Here is a 13,557-nt window from a genome sequence, read left to right as displayed (position 1 = left end):
TGAAAATCCCTGCTGCTGTGGAAAGAGCAGGAGCCTCCTTCCCGCCTGGATCTGCGGAGGGAAACAACAGGTTGGGGAGTAAATATTGGCACTTGTCCCCTCGGGGCCTTCCCAGTGCCGTCCCCAGTGCAGCCCCGCAGGTGGACACTGCCCGTGAGAGGGAAGACTCCCAGCAACGCTGGATTAGGGTTGGATTTTTTTTTAATTTTTTTATTTTTTTTTTCCTGAATGGAAAAAGCCGTGTTCGCACAGAAACCCATCGGTTTGTGCGGTCCTGAAAGGCGGGAGCATCCCAGAGGCGCCTGAAGAGCTCCTGGCTCTCCACTCAGCGTGGCAAAAAGGTTGAGAAAATTAAAAATAAAGCGTGGAGGGCGCGCCTGTGGAGCGCGGGGCTCTTTGCGGAGGAGCTGGGAGAGGGGATGAATCCCCGTGGGTGCTCCGAGCCCGCCGCCCCTTCCCCCGGGCTCCGGGGGCAGCAGCCGCGCATCCCCCGGGGCCGGGGCCGCGATCCCCCGGGGCAGCAGCCGCGCATCCCCCGGGGCCGGAGCCGCGCATCCCCCGGGGCCGGAGCCGCGATCCCCCGGGGCAGCAGCCGCGCATCCCCCGGGGCCGGAGCCGCGGATCCCCCGCGGGGATGGGGCGGCCCCGGGGCGGCCCCGCGGAGCCGCCGCAGCCGCGGGCGAGCAGGGCCCCGCCGGGCGGGCGGAAAGTAGGTCGTGGCTGCGCTGGCATGGCCGCCCCGTCCTACATATGGAAATCGGGGCTATTTCTGGCCGCTCCTGCCGGGCTCGGCCGTGTCCCCGCTCCGGCCCCGCCGCGGGGCCCCCCCGGGCACGGCCCCGCTCCCGGCCCCGCAGACGCTCGGGGGATGGAGCTGCGGGGTTGCTTCCCGGGGATTCCTGCCCGTGGCACCTTCCCCTCTCTCCTGGGGGGGGTGACTCCATCCTGTGCATCCCACTCGGCTTCCCAGGGCTTGTGGGGTTAATTCCTCATGGGAAAACCCTTTTCCAGCTGCGCTTGTCCAGGCTCCTCAGTCCGTCCCAGGCAGGGGCCGGGTCTCTCTCCAAGGCTTCCCCCCAGACCCAGCCCTGGGTTGCTCCCATCCCCTCCAGGCTGGGCTCCAGCTGGAAATCCTGGATTTGGCAGCATCTTAATCAACCTCGCTTTGCATTTCCATGACAACCGCGAGGAAGGTGGGCAGGAACTCCTTCCTGTTGGACACACAGGAGCTGGCAAACACCGGGTCCTGCTGCTGGGGCAAAAAAGCACCTCCCTGGGTGGGATAATCCTAATGAAACGCCAGGAGCACAGGGAAAAGGGCTGCTTGGGGTTTTCCCCGGTTTTGAGTCCTGCCTGTGGGGAGGGGGAGCCGGTGTTGATCCAGATCTGCCTGTGAGAGTCTGGAATATATTCCTGATTAATCATTCCTAGGGTTCATTAGCTGTGGCTCAGCACCAGAACGAGTCCTGGAGGGTCTCCAGTAACGGGACCGGCACCGTCTTAGGGGCAGCCAGGTGAGGGTTGGCTTTAGGGCAGTGACAGCTCTGTCCTTGGCCTGCCACTAAACACAGCCTGGACACCCCCATATTCCTGGGGTTTGATGTGTTTGTGGGAGCTGGGAAGGGGCTCAGCCTGGAGAGAAGGAGGCTCAGGGGGGCCCTTGTGGCTCTGCACAGCTCCTGCCAGGAGGGGACAGCCGGGGAGGTCGGGCTGTGCTCCAGGGAACAGGGACAGGAGCAGAGGGAACGGCCTCAGGCTGGGCCAGGGCAGGCTCAGGGTGGGCACAGCAGAGAAAATTTCCTTGTGGATAAGTTTGTCAGGCCCTGGCACAGCTGCCCAGGGAGTGGCGGATCCCCATCCCTGGAAATATTTGAAGAATGTGACACTCGGGGCAGGGGTGAGTGGTGACAGCCCAGTGCTGGGTTAATGGTTTAACACCAGGGGCTGAGGGGATTTTCCAACATCGGGGGTTTTCCAACACCAGTAATTCCAGAATCCCGTTGATGTGTGACCTGGCTGGGCCTGGATGCTCCCTGCACCCCTCAAAATGAGAGACAAACCCTTTTCCAGCCTCCTGTGCAAGGTTTTCCAGGTGACTTTGGGGTTGGGACGATGCCTTTGGGGGAACTCCCTCCTTGTGGGGGAGCCAGTGAGGATTTCTGGGCTGGTCCATCCAGAGCAGTTCAGGAAGAATATTCCCACATGTAGGACTGGTGGGGTTTGCACAAAGCACCCCAAAAGCTGTTAAAGCAGAGGGCACCCCCAGCTCTGTGGGCCTGCTACCCACCCTCCCTGCAAGGACAGGACACGGCTCCTCTGCCAGCTCCTGACCCCTTTCCATGCTGGAAATTCCCCTAAATTGTGCCTGTCCTTCTGCTCGTGCAACTCGGGGCTGGAGCGGTCCCGGGTGCCCCCAAACTGCAGCACGGGGAGGGGCGGGGGAAACTGAGGCAGCGGCTGCGAGGGAGAGGAGCCGTCGCGGAGCAGGGATTTGGGGAAAGGAGAATGACTTGTAGGGCTGGAGGATGCTCCCTGCGGGAACTCTGCCCCCGCCCCGGAGCCCTCCTCTCCTTTCCCAGCCCATCCCTGGGGAGCTCAGCTTTCCCTCGCCCCCTCAATGACCACAATTAAGCCGATCCCAGCAAATGAAGTGGCGCTCAAGGAGCCAAATAAAACGGGAAACACCCCACGATTGCTTTCTGTGGTCGTTAAGAGGCTTTTTACTCCCGCAGCTGCCTTCCTGCGGTGTCAGGGGAGCGTCCCCTGGCACGGTGACAGCGCCCTGGCACGGTGACAGTGCCCCGGCTCTCCAAAGCCACCCCCAGCTCCCACTGGACTCCTTTGGGAGCGATCCCGGTTTTTCCTGAGTCTCCTTAGGGGAAAAGCGGTCCCAGTGCATCCAGCAGCGGGACAGCTCCCTCCGAGCTGGTGTCCCCGCGGAGGAGGTGGCTTTGTGCCCGCGGGGAGGAGGTGACACGGCGGTGGCCCCTGAGCAGGGGGATTTGTGTCCCCTGAATCACTGCGGGCAAGCAGAAAAGGTTCGGGGCCGGCTCGTGCCCCCGGGCTGTGTCCCCGGGCTGTGTCCCCGTGTCCCCAAACCACCCCTGGCGCTGCTCCCGGGCCGGGGGCCGAGCCCCGGCTGTTCCCCACGGGAACGCTCCCGGAAAAGCGGCTGCGGAGCGTTCCCGGTGCCGGCTCCACCGGGGCTGCTTTCCCCGGGCCCGGAGGCGTTTCCAGCTCAAACCTTTCCTTCCACAAACACCATGAGATCATTTTCCTCTCCCAGGCGCACAATGCGCCATTGTCCTGCCCTTCCACTGGAAATCGAGCCGGGAATGTGAGTCCGAGCGCCCTGATCCCTTCCCCAGCGCCGGAGGAGCCGGGATGGGGCTCCCCAAACATCCCAGAGCCTTTTAGGGAAGGGTTTTCCCTGGGAGAGGCCCTGGGAGATCTGTGATCGAGCGGCTGCGGGTTCCTGCTGGGAACCAGGGGGCTGGGAGGGCAGGAGCTGCGCTCGGCTGGCTGTAAAAAACGGGAATTGCTCTTTTCCTCGCCTTTTCATTGTTCAGGGGCTCTTATCGGAGCGGGCAGGAGCAGCCGGGATCGGCTCAGGGCGGGAGCTGGGAGCGGCAGGAATGAGACATCAGGGCCGAGACTTGGGGGACAAAAATGCCATGGTTTTGTGGAGCTGTGGAATGATGGAATGGTTTGGTTTGGAAGGGAGATTTAAACCTCATCCAGTGCCACCCCTGCCGTGGCAGGGACACCTCCCCCTGTCCCAGGTGCTCCCAGCCCCAGTGTCCAGCCTGGCCTTGGGCACTGCCAGGGATGCAGGGGCAGCCCCAGCTGCTCTGGCAATTCCAGCCCAGCCCCTGCCCACCCTGCCAGGGAACAATTCCTCATTGCCAAGATCCCATCCAGCCCTGCCCTCTGGCACTGGGAGCCATTCCCTGTGTGCTGGCCCTGCAGGCCTTGTCCCCAGTCCCTCTGCAGCTCTCCTGGAGCCCCTTCAGGCCCTGCAAGGGCTCTGAGCTCTCCCTGGAGCCTTCTCCTCTGCAGGGGAGCACCCCCAGCTCTCCAGGCTGGCTCCAGAGGGGCTCCAGCCCTGCAGCAGCTCCCTGGGCTCCTCTGGGCTCTCTCCAGCAGCTCCAGGTCCTTCCTGTGCTGGAGCAGACCCCAAGGTGGGAGCGGGATCTGGCCTGGCTTGCTCGGGAACGGGGAGGAGGAGGAGGCTGGAAAAGTCTCTGGGAGCTCTGGAAAGCCAAACTCTGCTCCCAGGGTGCCCGTCTGGGTCCTGGTGTGCAGCCCGTGCTGCTGGCAGGGATTCCCTGTGCTCCAGAAATATCCAAGGGATATTTCTGTCCCATGGGGACACGAGGGAGAACAATCCCCCATCCCCTCAGCCCTGCAGCACCGGCTCTTCCTCCTCCTCCTCCTCCTCCTCCTCCTCCTCCTCCTCCCTCCGCGCCCGGCACATCCCAGGACAGGAACCCTCCAGTCCCACCTGGGAGCGTCCCACGGCACATCCCAGGACACGAACCCTCCAGTCCCACCTGGGAGTGTCCCACAGCACATCCCAGGACACGAACCCCTCCAGTCCCACGGCACATCCCAGGACACGAACCCTCCAGGACAGGAACCCTCCAGTCCCCAGCCGGGAGCGTCCCCCGGGGCCACCAGCCCATCTGCTCCGTGCCCAAACCCTCCGGGGTCATTTTTGGCGTCCATCGCTTTGGGCTCCCGCGTTTCACATCTCCCTCCGCAGTTTAAAAAAAAAAAAAAATTAAAAAAAAACTATTAAAAAATAAATTAACCCATCATTATAAAAAATCTATAATAACAATTTCAAACCCTAAAACCCTACAAAAATTACATAAAATTTATTTCTACCTCATCTTACCTCAAATGTAGCATTAAAACAATTAAACCAATTAAAGTATTAACTAAATAAAAATCGATATTACTTCCATTACAATTAATAACATAATAACAAATATTAATACTATCAAACATACAACCTTAAAAAACAAAACCCCCAGCAATTTTCTGTCACTAACACATAGACAGTATTATAAAAACTTTAAAAAATATATTATATAAATTTATCTAACCATTCAAAATCCATCCACAAACAAGTTCAAAACTGAAAAAAATTAGCTAATCAAATTAAGCCAAACAATAAATCATAATTAAACAACTTATTTAAAAATAGAGTTTTACACCTTAGCTAAAAAACTTTACAAAATAAATTTATATACATGAATTATTATAGTAACAATGTTAATAATAATAATACCTTATGTACTTTACTATACACAGCAATCAATAAACAAAACCATCAAAAAAGTTTTTCCCATTCAAGAGAGGGGGGAAATGTGGGAAAATAAATTTATAGAAAACTCTCAAAACTTAACAAAAACTCCCATAGCATGCATCTGTATCCAAACCTGGAGGTAAGAAATGCTAACTTAGAAAAAACACGGGATAAGACAAACATTGTGAAGAGAAAAATAAAAGTTAAAAAAAAAAAAAAGAAAAAGAAAATTAAAAGTTGTATAAATTTTCTATAAATCCGTTTCCCACAGGTTTTTTTTCCCTCTTAATGAACGGGAACCATCCAGGTGGGCAGTGACAGCAGAGGTGACCTGCCCTGCACGCCCTGCTGGGGTGAGGAGCTGGGGCAGGGACAGCAAACCCGGCCTGGGAGCCACCAGGAAAATAACCCGGGATTTGTTAAACCCGGCCTGGGAGCCACCAGGGAAAATAACCCGGGATTTGTTAAACCCGGCCTGGGAGCCACCAGGGAAATAACCCGGGATTTGTTAAACCCGGCCTGGGAGCCACCAGGGAAATAACCCGGGATTTGTTAAACCAGGCCTGGGAGCCACCAGGGAAAATAACCCGGGATTTGTTAAACCCGGCCTGGGAGCCACCAGGAAAATAACCCGGGATTTGTTAAACCCGGCCTGGGAGCCACCAGGGAAAATAACCCGGGATTTGTTAAACCAGGCCTGGGAGCCACCAGGGAAATAAACCCGGGATTTGTTAAAGCCTGGCCTGGGAGCCACCAGGGAAATAAACCCGGGATTTGTTAAAGCCCGGCCTGGGAGCCACCAGGGAGATAACCCGGGATTTGTTAAACCCGGCCTGGGAGCCACCAGGGAAATAAACCCGGGATTTGTTAAATCCGGCCTGGGAGCCGCAGGAAGGCAAGCCCGGGATTGGTTAAGCCCTGGAGGGAAGGCTCAGGAGGGCCCAGGGCTGGGTCCAGCCCCTGTCCAGCAGCTCCGTCCCCTCCGTGCCTCGGGGACAGCCTTTAGGCAGGGCTGTTGTGAGGGGACAAGGGGAAATGGCTTTAAATTAAAATTGGGAGATTCAGACGAGATCTAGGAGGGAAATTATTTGCAGTTAGAGCAGTGGGACACTGGGCTGGGATTCCCAGAGCAGCTGGGGCTGCCCCTGGATCCCTGGCAGTGCCCAAGGCCAGGCTGGAGGGGGTTTGGGGCACTCGGGACAGGGGGAGGTGTCCCTGCCATGGCAGGGGTGGCACTGAGTGGGATTTAAGGTCCCTCCAACCCAAACCATTCCATGAATACACGATCCCAAGGTGCGGGTTGGTGGGACACACCTGGCTGGTGGGATTTAAACCTTGCCCAGACGGTGCAGAGGATTTTGCGCGGCTCCTCCAGGCGTGGAGCTGCTCTTCCTTGGAGATTTTTGGCCTTGGCTCCCGGGTGTGGAGCAGCCCGGCGCCAGCAGTGCCCGCCAGCTCTGGAGATGCACCCGGGGCTGCAGCCGGGGGCTGTTCCTGCATTTTCTGTGAATCTTTCCTTGAGTTTTCTCGAGCCATTCCGCAGGGAGGAGGGGATTTAACCCCCCGGGAGCGCCTCAGAGCTGCCACAGCCCCCACCCCGAGCCCCATCCCCCTCCAAACCTCCAGGTTTCTGTCCCCTGCTTCGCGACACTCCTCCCCCGTGGCTGTCCCCCTCCCCAGCTGCCGGCCCGGAGGCTCCGGCCCCGTCCCGGCCCTGGGCGGGATGAGGATCCCCGGAGCCATCTGAGCCCTGCAGGAGCAGCCCCTGCTCAGCCCCGGAGCCCGGAGTGGATCAGCAACCCTGAATCCATGGGACAATGTCCGGTGCGGGGCTCAGCCCCAGGAGAATCCCCTCAGAGCCTCCCCGTGTCCCCAGAGGGGCTGGCTTTGGGGACGCTCCTCCTTTTGGGGTCGCTGGAGTGGCGGGGTTGGGGTTTGCGGCTGCAGGGGCTGAGTTTGGAGCCAGGTGCATCCATGGAAAGAGAGGGAAAATCTCCCAAGGGCATCTCCAGCCGTGTTTTGGGGAGATTTGGGCCACAGCCACCTGTCATGGTTGGGATTAAGATGAAAGATCTCAAAACGGCTTTGGTGGGAAGGGAATTTAGGGATCATCCCGTTCCAACCCTGACACCTCCCCCTGTCCCAGGAGCTCCCAGCCCCAGTGTCCAGCCTGGCCTTGGGCACTGCCAGGGATGCAGGGGCAGCCCCAGCTGCTCTGGCAATTCCAGCCCAGCCCCTGCCCACCCTGCCAGGGAACAATTCCTCATTGCCAAGATCCCATCCAGCCCTGCCCTCTGGCACTGGGAGCCATTCCCTGGGAACAGGGCTCCTGCCTCGGTTGGATCCCCGGGGAAGGCTCCCCTGGCTGGACACTCCCGCGGGTGCCACCTCGGCTCTGGTGGCTCCGTGTGGCCGCTGTCACCGTCTGAGCGGTGCCGTAATTCCCGGTAATCCCCGGAGCGGCTGCGGCCTCACCTGGGGCCGGCGCTCACCGGAGGGTCAGAGCGGGCAGGGCCGGCGCCGCAATCGGCTTAGGGGGATAAACCGAGGGGACAGAGGGACAGAGGGAGAGGGGGACGAGGGATAGGAGGGACCGGGGGACGGGAGGCAGAGAGGGACAGGGGACAGAGGGACAGGAAGAACAGGGAGACAGAGGGACAGGGGGACGGCAAGGACAGAAGGACAGGAGGACAGGAAGGACAGAGGGGCACAGGGACAGAGGGACAGGAGGGGCAGAGCGACAGGAGGGACAGAAGGACAGCAGGGACAGGAGGGGCAGAGGGACAGGGGGAACAGAGGGACAGGGGGACAGAGGGACCGGGGTTATAGGAGGGAGAGAGGGACAGGGGGACAGGAGGGACAGAGGGACAGAGGGACAGAGGGACAGAGGGACAGAAGGAGCTGCTGCCACCTGGGGGCGGGGCATTGCGCCGTGGGGGGTGGCCTTTAGAGGCTGGGTGTCGCGGGTGAAAGCGGTGTCACCCTGGGGGACAGGGTGGCCTTTGCCCCCTCGGGACATCCCCGGTTTGTCGGGGCTGCTGATGGGTGGCACCGAAGGTGTTGTTTTGGGGTGGGGGGAACTCTGTGCATGTCAGGGGGGTCGGGGCATTTCTGCTCTCCCTGGGTAAAGCCTTGATGTCCCTGCCCCACCTCAACCCTGGCATCCAGGGAGAGGAATTTCCTGGAGGGTCTTCCTGGAGGGTTTTCTTGGAGGATTTTCCTGTGGAGTTTTCCTATAGTGTTTTCCTGGAGGATTTTCCTGGAAGTTTCTCTTGGAGGATTTTCCTGTAAGGTTTTCCTGAAGGATTTTCCTGGAGGGTTTTTCTGTAGGGTTTTCCTGTCAGGTTTTCCTGAAGGGTTTTCCTGAAGGGTTTTCCCGTAGGGTTTTCCTGTCAGGTTTTCCTGAAGGGTTTTCCTGTAGGGTTTTCCTGTAGGGTTTCAGGACACTGCCCCATGGATGTTGTGCATACAGGGAGTAGCCCCCCAAGTGGGCTGTCCCACAGCCGGGTCCTGGTGGGGTTTTGGGGCCAGGCAGAGCAGAACCATCAGCCCTTTTCCAGCATTCCCACTCCAGGGTTGGGCTGGGAGCCCAAATCCACATTCTGAGTGCAGCCCAGTGTGTAAAAACCCTTCATTTGGGATAATTGTAGGTGAGCGAAGGGCACAAAAAAAGCACTTTATTTTGGGTACTGTGAGGTGGGCGCAGGGCACGGCACCTCCTCCACCCCAAAACGGGGCAGCTCTGTGCCCTGGGCATTGTCCTGCCCGGTGTCCCTGTGCCTCCCCCATCCTGGGATCGAAGCACCCTCCAAAATCCGGGAATGCCACGAGTCCCAGAGCCCGCGATACGAGCTGCTAAAAATAGGGGATTTGTCCACAGACACACGGGTTGTGCTTTTGGGGACGGGGGCAGGAGGGGAGGCAGGACGGGGCTGGGGTGAGCTGCAGCTCTGGGCGCAGCGGGGACGTTTTTGGGGTGCTGGTGTTTGTAGGGAAGAGCAGAGGAGATCCCCGCTCCTTCCAGAGGTGATTCCTGGTGAAGCTGCTGAAGAGGGGACACGGCTCCGCCGGGATTGGCCCTGTGACTCAGTTTCCCCCGGGTGACAAGGGGGTGGCAGCGAGGGTTAGAAATTCCTGGGAAAAGCAGGAGTTTCTGTCCCATAGCTCAGACAGGGATTGGTCACCCCCTCCAGCCGATCTCCCGTGCCCATCCCTCAGGGAATTTCAGCATTTCAGCCTCCCCGGGTTTTATTACACCCTAAAAGTCCACCAGAAGCAGAGCCCCGAGGTTTCCTGTGCCTCTCCCGTGGGGAATTTCAGCATTTCAGCCTCCCCGGGTAAATCCTGTTGTTTTACACCCTAAAAATCCGTGAAACGCGGGGCCCCGGTGTTTGCTGCTCCCTCCCCCCGATCTGGGCAGGGCTCCGGGTAATCCCTCCCTGGCACATCCCTAATCCTCACCCTGGCCCTCGCTGAACTGGCCACGGGCTGAGCCTGGCAGGGGCCAAACCCCGCTGCTGGCAGGTGGGGAGCGGTGCCAGCCCCGCTGCCAGGGCGGGAAGTGCCACCAGCAGGAGGAAAATCTCCTGGATTTCGAGGGCCTGGCTTGCTGGAGCATCCCCTGGGCGTGGGGAAGGGAATGAGGATCCCCCGCGCCTGGGACAGCCGAGCGTCCTTCCCTGGGAGTGAGGGGACACTCCCGGGAGTGGGGCTGGGGCACCTCCCGCTCCCCCCAGCCCGTCCCAGTCGGGGTTTTCAGCCTGGAACTCGGGGGCTGGGCGCTCAGGGAGGCCTGGACTGTGTTTTGGGCCTTGATGGCCATTCCCAGGGGACAGCAGGGTCCCCAGCGGGTGGGGACATTCTCGAGGCTGCCGCAGCTCCAGGAGCATTCGGACCCCGCTCCAGGGGTCCCCAGGGTGGATTTTGGGGTGTCTGGGCAGGGCCAGGGTTGGACTGGATGATCCTTGGGGGCTCCCCCCGGCTCAGGATATTCTGTGATTCCATGAATCCCTGTGTGAGCATCCCAAAAGCGTTGCTCAGCCCAGACCATCTTCCTGGGCACCCCACTGTTCCCTCAGGCCCAGGTGACCCCGGCCCAGCCCAGCAGCCCCTTCAGCCCGGGCTGGGCTCTTCCCTTTGCCCACGGACCACATCCTACAGCTTTCCGAGCATCATTCCTGGCACTGGGTAGGCTCCCACGATTTATGGGAATATTTTAGGTGAAACCACCAGCAGCCCTGCAAACAACCCAGGGGAAAGGGGCAGATTTTAAAGGTAAATTCTCCCTTTTAACTGATTTTCTTTTTTCAACAAAGCAGCAGCTGGGTGAGCTGGGAGCTGGCTGCTCCTCTGCTGAGCAGAAATCCGTGCTGCTGGAGGTTTTTCCGTGCGGAATTGTGGCAGCCGGAGGATTTGAGGAGGCTGCCAGGGAGAGGCTGGATCTTTTATTAGAGCAACTGATACGGTTGGGGAAAAAAAGCTCCAAAGCAGATCAGCTTTTGGGCTCACCAGTCCTTATTCAGGTCCTAAATAGAAACAGCTCAGTCAGATCCCCGGGTTTATTTTAATCAATTTTAGGTCTGAAAACAAAAAAAAACCAAAAAAACCCAAAAAAAAAAAAAAAAAAAGAGAGAAAAGAAAACCAACTGGTGAGCTGAAAGCTTTCCCCCCCTTTCTCTGGTGGTTTTTCCTGCTTTTTTATTTTGGATTTGTTTTCCTGAGAGCCTCGTGTTGGTGCTTGGCAGAGCTGCTGGCCTCAGTCATGGCCCCGACACCTCCAGACACCCCAAATTTGGGCTTTTCTGCCCCCTCCAGGAGAGGCTGGGTGAGGTGGAGGCCAGGACAGCTGGATTCGCTCCCAGATCATTCCGGGCTCCAGGAAAGCACTGCCCAGCTGCTTTTGGGACTCATTTATCCCCTGGATGTCAGGGATGCTCCAAATCCCATGGGGCTGTCCCTGAGCTCCAGGGCTCCGTGGGGTCAGTTCTGTGGCCCCGAGTGATTCCCAGGATTCATCCATCCCTGGGGAAGGACATCACCCCCCTGAGCGCTGCCTCCAGCCCTGGAGATCACCTGACCCTGGGAAACATCGGGAAATTGGGAATATTGACCCACCTGAGAGCCTGGGGGCACAGAGCTGCCCCGGGCTCTTGGAAAAGTGAAAGGGGCAGAAATCCCTCTGCTGGCCCACTTCCAGCAGGAAATCCCAGGGATGTGACAAAGGAATGACAGAAATGTGGTGGCACAAGGCCTTGATCCATCCGGTGTCCATCCCACCAACCTGGGAGCAGAGCAAAGGCTGCCTTTGTTTGTTGAGAAAATGCTGGAATTTGTCACTGCTGGGCATTCCCTGCTCTGCCTCAGTTTCCCTCTCCCTCAGCAGCACTGGGGGAGGTTTTTCCTTTCCATGGGAGGAGTTTGATCCCTTCCATCAGCAATCCCTGGGATGGGGAGATGGAGGGAGCTGGGAATGTGAGGGGCATTTCCCTCTGGACCAGCTTGGCTCCAGCTCCACCCGACGGCTGCGTCACTCCATGGAATCACAGAATTCTGGGATAATTTGGGCTGGAAGGGACCTTAAATCACATCCAGTGCCACCCCTGCAATGTCAGGGACACCTCCCACTATCCCAGGCTGCTCCAAGCCCCAGTGTCCAGCCTGGCCTTGGACACTGCCAGGGATCCAGGGGCAGCACCAGCTGCTCTGGGAATTCCCAGAATTCCCAGAATCACTGGGTTGGAAAAGATCTTCAAGCTCATCGAGTCCAACCCAGCCCCAGCACCTCAACCCAACCCTGGCACCCAGTGCCACATCCAGGCTTTGTTAAACACACCCAGGGATGGTGACTGCACCACCTCCCCGGGCAGAACATTCCAGAACTTTATCACTCTTTTCCTGATATCCAGCCTGTATTTCCCTTGGGGCAGCTCGAGGCTGTGTGCTCTGGTTCTGTCAGTGCCTGGAGACAGAGCCCAGCCCAGCTGAGCACAGGCACCTTTCAGGAGCTGGGAGAGTGATGAGGGCAGCCCTGAGTCTCCTTCTCTCCAGGCTGAGCACCCCCAGCTCCCTCAGTGCTTCCTCTCAGGGTTTGTTGTTGGCGATGGAGAGAGCCAGGGAGGCTGATTCAGTGATCACAATCCAGCTTTATTGTGGGATACAAACACTTAGGTGCTATTTTAGGGAGACCAGTAATGTGCACTGCAGTGATTAGGTTAAAATCACACACACAAACTTATGCACAGAGCAGCATCTCTTGCTTGCAGAGTTTATTGGGATTTTCTTTTTCTGGTGAATCCATCTGATTGAATCTTCTTGCAATCCAGGTCTAATTTTCAAAGTTCCATTTGCTTTTGCCAAGGCATCCTGTTATCAAATCTCTTATGCCAGCCAGGTCCAAAGTCCATCGTCTGTCTCGTGTCCCCCAGCATTCCCACAGTTTGTGTTCCCAGCCCCTCTCCAGCCTCGTTGCCCCCTCTGGATGCTCTCGAGTGTCCCGTTGTCCTTCCCAAGCTGAGGGGCCAGAGCTGCACCCCGCACTCCAGGCGTGCCCTCAGCAGTGCCCAGCGCAGGGGCACAGTGCCCTCCCTGCTCCTGCTGGTACCCCATTCCTGACACAGGCCAGGAGCCATCGGCCTTCCTGGCACCAGGGCACGCTGCTGGCTCGTGTCCAGCCGCTGCCCAGCAGCGCCCCCAGCCCTTGTCTGCCCGGCACTGCCACACGGCCCGGCCCCACGCCTGTGCCCTGAGCCAGGGCAGATCCCATGGCAGGGGAAGGGAACGGCCCCAGTGGCTCTCTGGGGACGGGGAGGGATCCTGGGGTGGATCCTGGGGTGGATGCTGGGGTGGATCCTGGGATGGATCCTGGGGTGGATCCTGGAGTGGCTCCTGGGGTGGATCCTGGAGTGGCTCCTGGGGTGGATCCTGGGGTGGATCCTGGGATGGATCCTGGGGTGGATCCTGGGATGGATCCTGGGGTGGATCCTGGGGTGGATCCTGGGGTGGATCCTGGGGTGGATCCTGGAGTGGCTCCTGGGGTGGATCCTGGGGTGGATCCTGGAGTGGATCCTGGGATGGATCCTGGGGTGGATCCTGGGATGGATCCTGAGATGGATCCTGGAGTGGATCCTGGAGTGGATCCTGGGATGGATCCATGTGTGGATCCTGGGATGGATCCTGGGAGGGATCTTGTTATGGATCCTGGGGTGGATCCTGGGGTGGATCCTGAGATGGATCCTGGAGTGGAT

The 13,557-nt window shown here is 58.7% G+C and overlaps 1 protein-coding gene across 1 annotated transcript in view; it reads left to right on the top strand.

Annotated features, from left to right (window-relative positions):
* SDC3 (syndecan 3) overlaps window positions 1-13,557 on the top strand; it is a 43,036-nt gene that overhangs the window by 11,962 nt on the left and 17,517 nt on the right. The window lies entirely within an intron of this gene.

This window comes from Motacilla alba, chromosome 23, assembly GCF_015832195.1.
Source record: "Motacilla alba alba isolate MOTALB_02 chromosome 23, Motacilla_alba_V1.0_pri, whole genome shotgun sequence".
Taxonomy (NCBI): domain Eukaryota; kingdom Metazoa; phylum Chordata; class Aves; order Passeriformes; family Motacillidae; genus Motacilla; species Motacilla alba.
The sequence above is the reverse complement of the archived record's forward strand: the minus strand, read 5'-3'. Positions and strand labels throughout refer to the sequence as shown.